This window comes from Acomys russatus, chromosome 19 (genome assembly GCF_903995435.1).
Source record: "Acomys russatus chromosome 19, mAcoRus1.1, whole genome shotgun sequence".
Lineage (NCBI taxonomy): Eukaryota > Metazoa > Chordata > Mammalia > Rodentia > Muridae > Acomys > Acomys russatus.
Window position 1 is genome coordinate 30,549,106 of NC_067155.1, and position 15,899 is coordinate 30,565,004.

At 41.2% G+C, this 15,899-nt stretch overlaps 1 protein-coding gene and 1 pseudogene across 1 annotated transcript in view; both read right to left on the bottom strand.

Annotated features, from left to right (window-relative positions):
• Window positions 1-15,899, bottom strand: part of LOC127203988 (zinc finger protein 721-like) — a 1,570,727-nt gene that overhangs the window by 331,900 nt on the left and 1,222,928 nt on the right.
• Window positions 10,006-14,170, bottom strand: LOC127204014 (zinc finger protein 709-like; annotated as a pseudogene).

A 15,899-nucleotide genomic window follows, 5' to 3' on the forward strand; every position in this document is an offset into this window, starting at 1 on the left:
GGGAGTTAGACTTTGGGGGGACACTAGATGATTGGCTAGCAAACCCTCCTGTTGTGCTAGAACCTGCAGTCCATTGAGGAAGATGGAACAGTCACACATCACGTCATAATGATAGGAGAGTTGCTATGCTGGGAATCACTTAGGGAGTAACAAAGAACTTTGAATGAGTGAGGTCAAGGGCCTGTGGACCATTTTGTGGCAGAGATCATGTGAGATAAGGGGCCGAAACAGCGTGCAAGGAAGAATGCCCCATGCAAATGGCAAAAGAGCGGTTCTCAGTCTCATCTTTTTGGATGATATCGCATTTCACCCTGTCACTTTCAGACTCCCATAGTGTTTGCTTTACCTTGCCAAACTCTTGGTCACACTAAAAGAAACCTAAATAACATCTTGTCCATCCTATTAGCTGTGAGTGACATTACTAAGTTCTCCCAACCTAGATCTTACACTCAGGAGCTGACTGGATGACCAGAGATGTGGAAAGCGTTTATGACAGGCAGAGTTCAGGGTGTCAGATATGAGGCTTCAAGATAATAATTTCTCCCACTGTAGCAACATAGTCTGGCCAAGCAGAGCGTATCTCTCTAGGCATTTTTAGACAATGGGACCGATATCAGAGTTGTGGATATCAGGAGAAATAGCTAGTATGTGTAATCTAAATTCAACTGGTGATATATCATGATGCCCTTGTCATTGATTTCTGTCCACTTAGAATTTTTATGGTGTGTGTGTGTGTGTGGTGTATTCATGCCTGTTAGAATATGTACTTTGGTGGGTGTGTTAGAAGGACTGATATGGCCTCTGTTGGTCTCTCCCTGATCCCCTATAGCCCAGACCTTGCAGTGAACCTAAAATTTTCTGTTCTGCTTAAGTGGTCTAGCCAGAGTTCTTTGTATCACTTCTCTCCTCCCAGGTAGGACATGCTGTCTTTTTCTGCCTCACCTAACTACTAAACAGTTCATTTGGTCAGAAAGAGAAATAACTTGGTGGATTTTTCTTAGTTTTTTTTTTATTATTTTATAAGTAATATATTTTGTATTAATAACAACATTCAGTTAATGAAGATATTTTACAAATAAAAAATCAACTTCTTTCTTTTTTACTGTACAGAGGTAACCCACCAGGAAATGTCTAGTTTGTCCCACTGGCCTCACAACATGGAAGCTGGCAGCACACCTCTTTGCTAATAGTGTGCTCCTGACTCTATCCTGCCCATGGCTGTGTCTTTGGATATATTCCACCTCATCTTTGTACAGAGCGCACCATTTGTCATCTTTGTCCAGAGTGCATCATTTCAGAAAATCACTGCAGGTGAATTCACTACCCTCCTATTGACTGATGTTGGGACTCTTTTCATGCTATGAACAGTGCCTATTGAAGAGTTGCTGGGTAATGCCCATGGGCCACTTTCCTTCATGGTGCTCTCAAGGTCTTCTGAGGAGGGGCCGAGGATAGGTTTAGTGAGGAGACTATCATGAGTTCACTTGGAGCTATCTGTATATGTTTTGAGTCCTCATCCTTGGGCTTTTAGTTTTGTGTGGTCACCCTCAGTTGTGCAGAGGTTTTAACTTACCTATATGATCAGTGAGTCTCGGGATGAAAACATTTCCTAAAGGGGAAATAAGGACAAGCCACGGCAGAAGAGACCGATCGAGTCCAAGAGTCTTGTGAACACCAGGGACGACCCACTGCCTCCCCCTACTTCAGAAAAGGTCTGCAACCCTCTAGTCCCCTTCCTTGTACATCTGGGTTCCGAAGGGTGTGTGTGTGTGTGTGTGTGTGAGAGAGAGAGAGAGAGAGAGAGAGAGAGAGAGAGAGAGAGAGAATATGACTGGGAATTTCATAACCTGTGTTCCCTCATTCATGGAACAATGGAACATTTTTAAAGATGATGGAGACCAACTTTCATGAGAAAGAATTACTGGGCCTGCTCTGGTTAGTTCCACTTTGTATTAGTAAACTTTGCATGTAGCCACCCATCCTTCTTCATGTCTATTTAGTTCACTGAAATAAATGGCTACTAAACCTGTTTTAATTTTTTTTCAGGTTTTTTTTTAGAGGTAACATGTATTTATCTGCCACAGAATCCTTTGAAGGAAATCAAAGGAATGGGATACATGAAGGTGAGAAAGAGGCTTCTGTCAGAACCCGAGGTCCCTGTGAGAGGCAGGAAAGGCACGCTGACACTTTGTGTCCTGTACTCTCTAACCTCAGTGACATCTGAATGCCAGCTGCACGGTGAAGTGACCCGCAATCTCTACCTCACCCCACCGCCAGCGTCTTGTTTCGTTCTTCTTCTCACTGTCTTCTGCCATTTTATTTCTGCCTTCACCTAACCCTAGCTCTGTTCATCTCGGATCTCATTCTCTGACAGGCAGAGTTGCTTGTGGTTGTTTCCTCAGTCCAGCAGAAGTCTCATAGCCATCGTGAGGTGCGAGAACAGGCATGTCGCAGTGCAGCCCAGTTAGGCTCACTATAGTCTAAAGTACTCAGACTGGGGTGTGTCTGCAGCACTCATTAACCGGCTTTTTTTTTTTTATAATAATGCCAAACTTGTTCACGCTGAGTTAAAATGAGGTGAAAGAAGAGTTGGGAGAACTGAAGACCCTCGGACATTGCTCATGGTGCAAAATGGTGTAACGCGTGAGAAGCTGTGCGGAAGTTCTCAAAAGTTAACATGCAGTCCTCTGGTGACCAAGTGGCTCCACAATTAGAAGTAGGTGTCCACAGAGATTCTAGGGGACAACCGGCTTGCAGCAGCATTTCTCAGAGCATCCCCAATCTGGAAACTATTCAGATGCCCTTCACCAATCAGTGAAAAGGGCACAATGGGGTTCATCTCTTCCACAGAATATTGCTCAGTAACAAACGACACATGCAATCACTTGGCCATGATTTAATTAGCTTTTTGTTCTTCTAAAATATCTCTGACCCAATCACCTTACAGGGAGGGAGTGCTTATTTTGCCTACTCATTTTTGAGATTTTTTTTTTTTTTTTTAAGATTCCTGGGCTCATTGCTGTAGGCCTAAATTGAGGCAACCTGTGGTTTAGGGATCCCTTCTTCAATGTAGATTTTCATCTCGGAGCAACCGGGAAGCACTGTGTGAGATCAAGAGGTGGCGGGCAGGGCTGTTCCGCAATGATCCAGAAGGCCATTTTCTGGGGAAACAAGCCTGGAAAGCACAGCTAGGAACTTGGAAAGCAGGCTTACCTAAAAGGCAAGGACACCAGGGATGCATCTCTATATCCATTAAGCTTATAGGACAAGTTATTCCTCAACAGATCTGCACGCAGTCTTCCTCAGCCGGGCACCAGGCATGCATGTGGTGAACTGATACACAGCCAGGCCAAACAGCCACACATATAAAACACAAATAAAATGAAAAATATAAAAACCAAGGAAACACAATCTTCACAAGTCCCTGTGCTGAGGAAATCCTGTGTTCTTCCAGCCTCTGGGTTGGCATATTGGTAGAGAAGGTGTGGACTACTGAAAGTCAACATTCTTCTTAAAAATGTCACCGATGACCTCTTCTTATATCTGCTTTATCTGGGAAACTAAACATGTGGGTGCAGTGCAATGGGCTTGTTTGTATGCATACACATACTTGTATATGGTCAAGGGTGTGTGTGTGTGTGTGTGTGTGTGTGTGTGTGTGTGTGTGTGTGCTTATTTGTGTGCATACATGTACTTGTGTATGTTCAAGTGTGTGTGTGCGTGTGTGTGCATGCATGTGTGTGTGTATGCTTATTTGTGTGCATACATGTACTTGTGTACGTTCAAGTGTGTGTGTGCGTGTGTGTGCATGCATGTGTGTGTGTGTGCATGCATGTGTGTGTGTATGCTTATTTGTGTGCATACATGTACTTGTGTATGTTCAAGTGTGTGTGTGCGTGTATGTGCATGCATGCGTGTGTGTGTGTGTGTGTGTGTGTGTGTGTACACACTTGTGTACATGGGTACACCCAATCCCTAAGACCACAGTCTTCGAATGAACAGGAACAGTAAAGACTGAAGGAAAGGATGCAATGCCTGCTGATGCAAAAGGAGATGGTCACTCAGAAAACGGACTTGGCAGTAAAGCTGCAGCATCACTTCACTCTGTCCAGGATGAGTTAGCAGCCCAGGATGGGAGGAGCATGTTGGGCCGAGTGGGTCCCCTGCACCTGGATCTCTGCCACCTTTGGGATTCTGGTCATGTACATGGCTCTCAGCTTCATCCAGGGACAGAGCACTACAGAGTACCATTCTGGCTCAGTCAACAGGAACTTCTGTTCAGGAAACAGTGTTTGATCCTAAGTCTTTATGGGGATTATGCCCCCTTCTTTACTTTCGGAGATCTAGACTATGGTCATGTATCTTGTTTCTTAGGTCTCGCCGCACCAGTATTCCTATAGTGCGCTTTAACTAGGCAGTGGGAGGATCAATTTTGGAGGACAGGATGTCCTTCTGCCAATTTCTTTTCCTTCAGGGACATTGCCTTTAGAGATAAGTTTCCTCCCCTGGAAAAGGCTGCAGGCAGCGCACTCCTGTTGATCTCAGGCTTTCTACAATGTACAATGGTTTCCTGTGAGAACGTTTCTCTGGCTGGGTTTGGTGGCGCACGCCTTTAATCCCAGCACTTGGGAGGCAGAGGCAGGTGGATTGTTGTGAGTTCAAGGCCAGCCTGGTCTACAAAGCAAGAGCAGGACAGCCAATTACACAGAGAAACCCTGTCTCAGAAAAGGAGAGAGAGAGAGAGAGAGAGAGAGAGAGAGAGAGAGAGAGAGGATGAGAGACGAGAGGAGAGAGAGGATGAGAGAGGAGAGAGAGAGAGAGAGAGAGAGAGGCGGTTTCTCTGGTAATAAGCAGATGTAGACTTTGACACGGTGAACCCATTCAGGGTTGTGAAGTGTAAAAATGATCCTAATCCTCACAACAGTGTTGTGCAGGCTCCACCAGAGGCCTGCATAGAGTTTCCTGGGCAGCTCAAATTCACCTGGTATCTAATCAAGGCCATGCACATATCTCCTGAATTGTGACTCAGACATCGCTACACTGCTATTTTTCCAAAATAATGTTCCTAGACTGTAAGAGATATATGTATGTTTGTTTGTTTGTTTTTCATTCGAGCACAATGTGTAGTTCCCAGTTCAACTTCTAGCCAGGTTCTCACTGACCCTTTTCCCTAAGAGAAGCAGGGAATGAACTTAGCTGCCAGGTAACGCTGCTTTGCTTAGCAGAAGGCAGCTAGTGGAGGCTGAGCAACTGTCATGGCAGATCTCTACCTTGCCTGACTTCCAGCTGCCTTGCTTCTGTAGGTTTGGAAGCCTCCAGTATGGGCTGGAACAGGCCACAGCCCAGGAGCAGAGCCTGTGGAAGACTCTGGAACAGCTGCAGCATGAGCGCTGTGCGCCAGCCATTGTGCTGCCCTTCCAGGACTCAGGTAACTTTTGTTACCTAGGGGTCAATAGGCCCTGATGCTTTTCTAGCTTGTGACCCAGTGAGACCATCTCTAGGTCTTATTGCCTTTCCTTCTTGACAGTGTGCTTTGAGAGAGCTGAGGAAGCTAGAGCATGAAGCAGACACCTTGAAGGCATGTCACTATACATTCCAGGATCAAAGCCTCCTCAGAAAAAGACACCTTCTTGCATTTTTAACCTCGCTAGTGAGGAAAATGTCAACCTACCTGCCGATGATCCTGCCTCTTTCTGATCCACATGTCATGTCACTGTCCCTGGAGAAACGAATTCCTCATCAAAAAGTTTGAGATACAGAGGGCCCACCGTGAATTACGTACAATCCCAATGCCCACCATCAAGCAGTCCCAGTGAGGGGAATAACAACATGGATGAAGACTCACTGATGAACAGAAATTACTCTGTCAGTTTATTGTCAAAGGCAAGCTGACTGAATCCTAAGCCTCCCATATGTGGTGGGAAATCTGACAAGGAGACTGTGTTAAAGTCACACTCCTATCCAGACAGACTACCCCCAAAGGCATAAGATTCTTTCTCTAGTGCAGAGTTGAAGCTGACTCTATTCATGTGTAAAGCGTTGCTGAAGATAATGCAACACACCGACAGGCTATTGCTTAACTTAATTTTTTCTGGTATTTATCTTAGGTGTTTTTGTCTGTTTGTTTTTCTTTGAGAGATGTGTCAAATGTCTTCCATTGTATCTTCAGCCCCTGTGTGATTCCTGATCTCTTCTCTAGGTTTTCAATTTCCAGAGTTTTCTCGATTTGTGTTTTCTTAATTAATTCTAATTCCATTTTCATGTCTTCAACAGCTTTACTCATTTCTTTCACCTGTTTGACTACAGTTTCCTGTTTCTCCTCGATGACCTCTATTCTTTTGCTTGCATTTTCATGTACTTCTTGGAAGGATCTATTCATTTCCTCTTTCTAATGCTCATAAAACTGTATAAACATAGCTTACATCCTGACATTCAGCTGCATCGGAGTGTCCCTTGTTGTCTGGGCTTTCTGGTGGAGCCGTGCTGCCCTGGTTTTTGCTGGTTGTGTTATTCTTTCCTTTAGCAATCTGTTTTCTAAGTTGGCAGTCAAGGGGGCAAAGATCCTTCGGAAGGCATCTGCTTTGTTCATTGGCTTGGCAGGCACTGCCCTCCTGGAGCTAGATCCCTCTGAGCTCTGCCACCTAGGACCCGGGATTCAGCAGGGTTCCTCTGACTACTTGGTCTTCTCAGAACAATCAGCAGCAGACTTGAACAGTGGCTTGGAGACCAGAATGCTGTACTGGTTTCACTGTGCTGATCCTCTGTTCCCAGGGGGCCTGCACTCACTCCAGTTCTCAGAAGAGTGCCAGGTGCTTGGAGCTTGTGATTCCCAACCCCAGGGGATGTCCAGCCATGACGGGGATGGGAGGGGCCTTCCCAACTGCTAGTCTGAGAAGTCTCCCAAGTCTGTGGTTTGGATCCGCAGCCGATTCACTTACCGGTTTTGCTGGGCTACCAATCTTCTGTTCCCCAGGGGGGCCTGCACTAGCTCCAGCACTCGCGAGGTGCTTGAAGATTGTGACTTCCAAACTGGGGGTTGTCCAGCTGTGTGATGTGGAGCCTGGTGCTCCTGAATTGTTCCCTTCAGTCCATTTCCCAGTCTCTGCTCCTCTGCTCCCTAGACATGGTACATCCTGGTTGCCACCATCTTGGAATCACCCCAATTTCTTCCTCTTAAGTATGTGTGAGGAAGTATGTGCAAATATACGTAAAAGTCCATTTCTGTTGTTGCGTGTATATGGTTTCTGTTCTGAACACTTTCCACTAGATATATAATTACAGACCTCATCCTTGCCTCAGGTGAATTCCCCCACTCAGAGGGGTTCCACTCTTTAATGACTAACAGGAGGCTGACCCTAAGTGATCTAAGCTGCCTTGAATAAGCTACATTAGGAAGCATTTAACACATTGTGGTAAATACTTTAGCTAACACTTGCTGGTGCCATGGCCCTGAAGTTCCGGAACTGCATAGGGCAGACTAGGAACTTTGTCCTCAGCCAGTTAAAGTCTCCCTCATTTCTGTGAGCCTCTCAACATCCTTTCCTTGGATGACCTTGAAATCTTGAAATTCCTGCCTCCTCTTTCTAAGCACCTTGATTACAAAGCCTATGTTACTAAGCCTGGCTTAGGTGGTTCCAACTTCACTTAGCCACTAACTAGAATAATGGGATAAGTAAGATGAGCAGTTACACTTAACTATATTGGAAAACTACTTTTCCCTGTGAACCTGGGTTTCTCTTTCTGTAGTATAAAGACAAAATTCTGCCCTAGGCCTTCGATGAGTTATAAACACACTCAGTGATCATGAAAAACGATATTGCTCAGAGACGGAAGACAGTGGATTTTAAGGCAGGAGGGTGGCATTTAATGGGAGCCTTCTGTTACCGTTTGCATAGCTGGTACCCGAGAAGGCCAGAAGAACGCATCAGATATGCTGGACCTGGAAATACAAATAGGTCTTAGCTATCCAATATGGTTGCTAGAAACCATACTTGGGTATGCAAGAGAAGCAGAAGTGCTAACTCTCCAGCTCCCAAATATGTCATTATAATGCAGAGGGTGAAGATGCTCCATTACTGCTTTTGTCTCCTATCACCTGAAGGTGAAGAAGTCTCTGCTAGATAGTTGTTGAAGGAGTCAATGGATTTCCATCAGTCTGCGAATGGATTTTCTACCTCGGTTCCTATTTTCATTGTTAATACAGTTCTCTTCTCTTTTTTAATTAATTTATTTATTCAGTTTGCATCCCGGTCCTATCCCCTTTTCTCCTCTCCTCTCTGTCCCACCGTCACTCCCTTTCCCCAGTCCCACTCCTCCATTCCTCAGAAAAGGAGAGCCCTACCAACAACAACAACCCACGCCAGACCATCAAGTGGCATCAGGACTGAGCGCGTCCTTTTCCCCTGTGGCTTGGCAAGGCAGCCCAGCCAGAGAGAAGTGATCAAAAAGCAAGCAACAGAGTCCATGTCAGAGACAGCACTTTCTCTCCTTACTAAGGGTCCCACATGAAACCTGGGCTTCCCATTGGCTCCATCTGTCAGTCATGCATGCTCCCTGGTTGGTGCTTCACTATCTTCATGACCCTCTGGGCCTTGGTTAGTTGGTTCCATGGGTCTTCTTGTGGAGCTCCTGTCACCTCTAGCTCCATCTATTCTTCCCTTCACTTTTCCACAAGACTCCCAAATGTTTGGCTGTGAGTCTCGGCATCTAATTCCATCTGCTTCTGGGTAGAGCCTCTCAGAGGACAACTAGGCCAGGACACTATCATTAATAGTGTCAGGGGTTGGCTCTCTCCCATGGGTTGCATCTGAGATTGGGCCAGGCATTGGTTGGATATTTTGGAATCTTTTTAAGACAGGATCTTTCTACATAGCCACAGCTTGCCTCAAACTCAGAGAACCTGGCCTGCCACTGTCTCCCAAGTACTGGGAATACAGGCATGCACCTCTAAGCCCAGCTGAGATATGTTTTTAAAATGACCTCTCTTTGAATAGAGATTGCAAGGATAAAATAAAATTTAAAAGGGAACCATCATTGTTTTGATAAACAGTAATGTATCTTGAAATTCCATAATAATTTAATCTGGCAAATCATTTCATATGTTCTCATCAATTTGGTTATTTTCTCTGGTTTGCTAATATCAAACATCTAAAAAGTGCTTAAACTATGTATACACCTGTGCCGTGGTATGTAGACAGCAATGAGAGGACAACTTATTGCTGTCTATTATCTACTTGCCCTATGTTGAGTTCTGGAGAGGAAACCCAGGAAATCATTTTGTTCAAGTGACCTCATTGGCCCCTACTTGTGTTTAAAAATTATATTTGTATGTGCTGGTGTGTAAGTGTACACATGATACCACCCAAGTGTAGAAATATGTAGGAGCAATATGAGTCCTCCCAGAGATTGAACTCAGGTCATCAGGCTTAGCAGCAACCAGCTTCACCCACTGAGACAATTCTTTGGCATTCATTTGTAGTTCTGAAAAATGTTATGAAAAAGTGTTTACTCCAAAGAATAAACTAACAAACTTGAAAAAGTGTCGCGACACATCATTTTCATTTGCAAATAGAATTTATTATTCAAATCACCCTGTTTTCTTGCATCCTTGGATGACAATATGTTTACAATCAGAAAAGAAGACAATCTTGTATTGATGCAATGTTTTAACTAATCTTATTTGAGCATCGCTGAGATGGCTCAGTGATGGGAAATGTCTACGGTGAGCAAAGATGGCAACCTGACCTTGATCACCAGATAAAGATAACCAAAGTTGACCCCCAAATTTTTTATTACAGTCTCCACATATTCTTTAGGCCTAAAAAACATAATCACATTACATACAAATACACATCAGAACTTTTTTTTTTAATGAATGTTATTGCTGTTACATTATCTAGCATCTCCACATAATTCACTTAGAAGGCAGTACTTCAAGATGAAGTGCCAAATGGATAACCAATAGGAACACGAAGAACAATGCAACATCGACAATATAGACATTTCCATAACACCTCAAGCTATGCTGTGATGCATAGAGTTGATTGCTGATTATACTGCTCCATTAAATCTCTACTAGATAGATGAAATTGCAAAGTTTTCATTTAGTATACTAAATACATTCATAGGGTTTCTCTCCAGTATAAAATCTTTCATGATAATGAAGACTATAGAAATGTAAAAAGGCTTCATCATATTAAATATATTTATAGGCCTTCTCTCCAGTATGATTTCTTTCATGCCTATGAAGACCACTATGATTTGCAAAGGCTTTCACATTGTTTATATTTGTAGGCTTTTTCTACAGTATTTGTTCTTTTATATTTTTGGAGACTACTGTGACATGCAAAGGTTTTACCACATTGATTCACAGGGTTTCATTCCGGTATGTGTTGTTTTATGTGTTTGGAAATTACTGTATTGTGAAAAGACTTTATCACATTGATTACATTCGTAGGGTTTCTCTCCAATATGTGTTCTATTATATATTCGTAGATAAGGGTATTGTGAAAAGGATTTATCACATTGGTTACATTCATAGGGTTTCTCTCCAGAATGTGTCCTTTTATGTATTCGGAGACTACTGTGACATGCAAAGGCTTTACCACATTGATTACATTCATAGGGTTTCTCTCCAGTACGTGTTCTATTATGTTTTTGGAGATTACTGTGACATGCAAAGGCTTTACCACATTGATTACATTCATAAGGTTTCTCTCCAGTGTGTGTTCTTTCATGCCTTTGAAGACCACTGTAATGTGCAAAGGCTTTATCACATTGATTACATTTGTAGGGTTTCTCTCCAGTATGTGTTCTTTTGTGTACCTGGAGACTACTGTGACATGCAAAGGCTTTACCACATTGATTACATTCATAGGGTTTCTCTCCTGTATGTGTTCTTTTATGTCTTTGCAGATGACTATGTTCTGAAAAGTCTTTACCACATTGAATACATTTGTAGGGTTTCTCTCCAGTATGTGTTCTTTTATGTATTCGGAGACTACTATGACATGCAAAAGCTTTACCACATTGATTACATTCATAGGGTTTCTCTCCAGTATGTGTTCTTTCATGCCTTTGAAGACCACTGTGATGTGCAAAGGCTTTATCACATTGATTACATTTGTAGGGTTTTTCTCCAGTGTGTGTTCTTTTATGTATTTGGAGATGACTGTGACAAGCAAAGGCTTTACCACATTGGTTACATTCATAGGGCTTCTCTCCAGTATGTGTTCTTTTATGTATTTGGAGTTGACTGTGTCTTGAAAAGTCTTTATCACATTGAATACATTTGTAGGGTTTCTCTCCAGTATGTGTTCTTTTATGTCTTCGGAGACTACTGGAACATTCAAAGGCTTTACCATATTGATTACATTCAGAGAATTTCTCTCCAGTGTGAATCCTTTCATGGTTTTGAAGACCACTGTGACGTGCAAAGGCTTTATCACATTGATTGCATTTGTAGGGTTTCTCTTCAGTATGTGTTCTTATATGTGATTGGAAACTACTACAACATTCAAAAGCTTTATAACATTGATTACATTCATAGGGTTTCTCTCCACTATGTGTTCTTTTATGTATTTGGAGATGACTGTGTTTTGAAAAGTCTTTATCACATTGAACACATATGTAGAGTTTCTCTCCAGTGTGAATTCTTTCATGCCTTTGAAGCTCACAATAATATGCAAAGGCTTTACCACATTGGTTACATTCATATAGTTTCTCTCCAGTCTGAATTCTTTCAGGCCTGCAAATTAATTGGTACACGTGTAAGCTTTTCCAAATTCATTATACTAATGTAATCTTTTTATATGTATGAATTTTAAAATTTGGTCTAATTGTAAAGAAGAATCAGATCACTTTGTTTACATTCACAGTTTTCCCCTTCATTATGGGTTCTTTTGCATCTTTGAAGATATCTGGGATGGCCATAGACTTTTATACATTGCTTATATTATAGAATAAATTTTTGTTACGAGGTTTCTCAAATATGTGAAGAGAGCTAAAGAACTCAGATTTACCACACTGATTGCATTCGCAAATTTTCATATAGTGACTCATACTATATTTATAAAGTGAACTAGGACAAACAGAAGAATTATCATATTCCTAGTATTCACAGGGTTTTTCTACAGTGTAAGTTTGTAGATGTGTTCCCAGAAAATTGGAAAACCAACTAATTTTATTAGTTTAATTTATTAGTAATCCCCCACTTTGAGAAAACCTTTTGAGTGTGATACAATTTAACAACTGATCTATTATTAATTACGAATTAATGAAAGAATGAAGTATGCCTTTACAGTTTAGTCACTATTGTGCTTTATGTTGTAAACATGTGCTGGCATAATGTTTTTATGGACTATGTACAGTTTACGCTCATTCATTGAACTGTTGATTTCCCTACCCCACTATCCGGATCAATCCGGACATTGCACTGTGATGTTTATCCTAAGTATCTCTCTCCTGTTTCAAGTTTGTGTAAACATGTCACTATTTGTTCTCTGTTTTGCCAATAAAAAAAAAAACTAGCCAATGCTGAGCAATAACAGAGAATACGATGGGACATCCTGATCCAGTGAGGGAGGATAAAGACAAGGAAAGAGAGGCTGGAGCTATGAGGAGAAGACTGGGAAGCACCAAGAAGAATGAGCCAGACCTAGGATATGAGTAAAAGGCAAGTAGAAAATGGGAAATCAGAATGGGAAGAAACTATACTAGTATGGAGGTTTAGGATGGAGTAATTATTATACAGCATTGTGCTATAGGCTAATTAAATAGATCCTGTTCTCTCTGCGTGGTTATTTAGGTATAAAGCTAGTTAAGGAGTAACCACTGATTTTACTAAAAGAATAATTCAACATTAAATATTAATATTCTTTCAACACACATGTATGGGAGGTTTTAGAATGTAATAACCTTCGATGGTGTGCATATTGACTTTGCACAGAAGAGTGAACTTTGCTGTATATGGTCCAAGAAGAGTCTCTAGAAAGATGTAATGCTAGAGACCTACAAGAGCCTCACTGCTATAGAAAGACAGTGAATTTTCTTACATTTTAATTAATAATTTAATAATTTTTAATTAATAATTAATCATAAAGTAACTGCAAACGTCTATCACATTCAGAAGGTTTACTCAAAGGGAGGACTATGACATATCTTCTAACAGTTCTAGGAGAGATAGAGGTATGCTGTTCCTTTCAATATCCCTATGCTCGAATGGCTTGTAACTATTGTGATATTGGACATATGTAGTAAAAGAAGAATAACAAAATAAAGACTTCCACATTTACAGTTTGACTATTTATTCCTCATAGATATGTGGTACATGGATTAAGGTTTCTCCATAACATTTTTGAGTCTCATAAACTCCTCCCACTAAATATAGCAATGTCACTACAAGTGTATGAGTAACGCCAGCTTTTCTATGGAATATTTGCTTATTAGAAGGTTTCTGATATATACTTGCCACCTAATCAATGAGTATACCTTTTGTAATATCTGAGTGTTTGAGATTAAAAAGATTGGCATTTCTACAGAGTACCTGTTATGTGGTTATGATTCAAATGACACTATCTGTTCAGACATTTTTTTTTTCATCTATCTTAGAGGAATGCCTTGCAAACAGAAATTTGATAACCTCACTTTGAGGTACATGGATTTAGTAATAATCAATACACTTAGAGCAATGCTTTTTTAAAAACACGGTTGGTTTTCTTTAAAACTTCTGGGACACATTAAAATTTCTTCAGAGGAATATATGAATTTGCATGCACACGGAAATTACCTTCCATGTCTTCTAGAATTTTGACTGTGTTCTTCAATATTATGGTCTTCCCAATTGTAGCCTAAAAATGTACCAGAAAATGTATGATATATTATTGGTAATTAGGTAAAATTTAAGTTACTATCTTCAGTGAACCTTTGAGCCGAGCCTGATTTACTCACCTCATTCTTCCTCATTCTCAACTGAAATTACAGAAGACCATCAACAATAACAACTACAACTACAACTACAAAAAGAGTTGTCCCTTGTTTTAAAATATGAAATTCACAGCAGTCTTACCTATAGCAGTGAGGTTCCTGTAGGTCTCCAGCATCACATCTTTGTAGAGACTCTTCTGGGAGGGATCCAGCAAAGCCCACTCGTCCCAAGTGAAGTTCACATGCACATCGTCATAGGTTATTGCCTCCTAAAATATGCCACACATGTATCCAACTGAAAACATTACAGTGACAACACTGTAAATGTATACTTTGCTGACATTATGTTCATATAATTCTTGTGTTTCCCCAACATATTTCTTGACACAGAAGTTCTAGTGATTAAGTCATTGTAGAAGGAAACTGAATAATGAGGTGCAGCTCAGTCATTTCGGCACCCTTTGAATTAGATTTTTTTTTTCATCCCTGTAGCTGCTTGCAATCCTTGTTCTGAGAAACTCACATCTCAATGTTGCATAAACATTGCTCCCCAACTGTTCCCGAACATGTCAGTAAAGCAGCTTACAGCCAATTGCTGAGCAGGGGAGAGAATAGGGCTGGACTTCCTCCCAAGCAGGGGAGGAGGAATTAGAAGAAGAAGAAGAGGCAGGGGATTCAGTTAAGTGATTCTGCCATGGGAGAGGTCCAAGATGATCAGAAGGAGCTGGGACAAGAAAACTACACTGTAGGCTTAGATTTTTCTACACCTACTTTATTTAGGGTTCTTAAACCTTGCTTCTAGCCCAGAGACCAGAGGAAGAGGAGAAAGAATGTTAATAGTAAAAAGAGACTTTGGAACTGTTTAAACGTAGTTCCTTGGGCCAATACAACTTTGCATTGTCAAGATACCAACAGTCCTGTTCAATAGCCAACACCAAACAATCACATGAATTCAAAATGGTGGCACAATCCAGAAGAAACCACAAGGCTCTGCCAAATCAGCACAAGTCAGTGAAAATGGCCAGAATCAGCTTGAGTGCCACAAGAAGTTCTCTGTAATGTTTATTTCTGTCAAGTGAAGACTAGCGAAGACCAGTGAAGACCAGAGAGGACCAGGGAAGCAAGGTAGCATGTAAAAAGCCTTCTCCCGCTAACCATGGGGTTCTATTTGTACCCTTCCAAACACCACATACCCTCTGAACTGTCAGCTCACAATAAAAATTACATATCTTCTCACAAGATCTCCAGAAAAACATCTTGTGACACACTGAGTCTTCAAAGAAACCAGAAACTTGCACTTCACTACACAGGGCAAGTATCACTAGGATGCATGCTGGGAGGAGGCCAAATTATCTTAGAGGGTTAAAAATAGAGTAATATCTGCTCAATTTCTGCGCTGTGCGGCTTGTTTAAATAAAATAATAGAGCCTCAATTATTATTTGTGTGATAGCCAGGTTAAGAGAGAAATGAGTGATTATAGAATAATATCTTTTGCCCTTTTATATAACTATAAAAACATATTAAGAGGGTGCATTTTCAAAAAAAATTCTTCGGTACATTCAATTTGCAGCATAAATTCAAAACAATCAGATGAAACTTCCTAACAATTTCAAAGCTATGTGGTCATGTGAAAAAAAGAACCCTTGGAACTCGCAATACGATTATGAAGACATAAATCACACATAGACAAACTATAACTTCCCTATTTACTATAAAACTACAACAATCAAGAAAGTGTACAGATGTTGTGAAAGAATAAAGAGATGCACACAAAAAGGCCAAGAACGAAACCCCAAATATATAGTCAAGTTTTTACCAAAATGCCTAAGGAAACCAAGCCAGGAAACATATGAACTAGACCAATGTTATCTATGATTGTATATGTATAGAAATTAAATATGCACAGACTTCGCATCTCTCACAGAAATAACTCAGGGTGGCCCCTAAGCTGTTCTAATTACCCTCTAGATACTAA